Raw genomic sequence first — 1,033 nt, 5'->3', positions numbered from 1 at the left:
CCCTGACACACGGACATCATTATCATATATACTTTAAAAGACCGATACAAAAGTGCATTTTGCAATGATGGTCCCCTATTAATAAAAAAATAGCCATGTCATGATTACAAAAAATAAATCTTAGTACAACATGTTATATAGAAGAACACAATTGTATATAAAACCACCAAGGGGTTCCTCATATAAACATGTTCAAATGTGTGTATTGTATTTTACAGTTTCATTAATATATAATTTCACTCTCACTTCAATGGAAAACCCTCCTTGCGAAAATCTGTTTTTAAAAAATGTGGTCTTTTCTTTTCATGCACCAAAGGGGAAAATTATCCTTAGTTTGTTGTAATCATGCATGAAGAGTAAAAAATCACACCACTGATGGAACAGTCACTATATTGTAATATTTATTTGGCTTTTTTCTATCAGAAATGTTGGGGGTCGGTACCAGGGTGTACTGGCTGAGAAGATGTTTCAAAGGGGTACATTACGTGAAAAAGGTGGTTGAGAAGCACTCGATCTCTTCTCTCGTATATACTTTGTATATTCCATCCACACGTATATTGTATCCACCGAATATCATATGTTTGTATCTTATTCTAAGTCTTTTAATTTTTCTTTTTCTTTATACTTCCAGTGGGATATATGATGATTCAGTTATATATTCAGTTGCTTTTGATGTGCCAATGGTATCTGGAAAGACAGGCATCCCATTATGTATTCTTAGCCTTGATATTTGTTTACTGTTATTTCCCTAGCTTCCATACATCTGACCCATGGTACAGGATGAGAAAGATCAATTACCAAGACCCATATGGGAAAAGTTATGACACAGGTGATTATCAACTGACTGTCTGCGTGAACGCCTCTCCGTTTTTATTCTTGTTCACGGTTGTTCTGTCTCCTTTTTGTCTCCTCTTGCTCTCAGTCATTTAGTTCAGGCTGTCGGTTGAATGTACAATGTGCTATGTTATGTGTACCCAAAAATGTTGACAGTGATGCCTTGCACCACGCAGCGCAGAAAGCAATCAAACTATCC

This window comes from Notothenia coriiceps, unplaced genomic scaffold (assembly GCF_000735185.1).
Source record: "Notothenia coriiceps isolate Sejong01 unplaced genomic scaffold, NC01 NC01_scaffold00037244, whole genome shotgun sequence".
NCBI classification, from domain to species: Eukaryota; Metazoa; Chordata; class Actinopteri; order Perciformes; family Nototheniidae; genus Notothenia; species Notothenia coriiceps.
The sequence above is the reverse complement of the archived record's forward strand: the minus strand, read 5'-3'. Positions refer to the sequence as shown.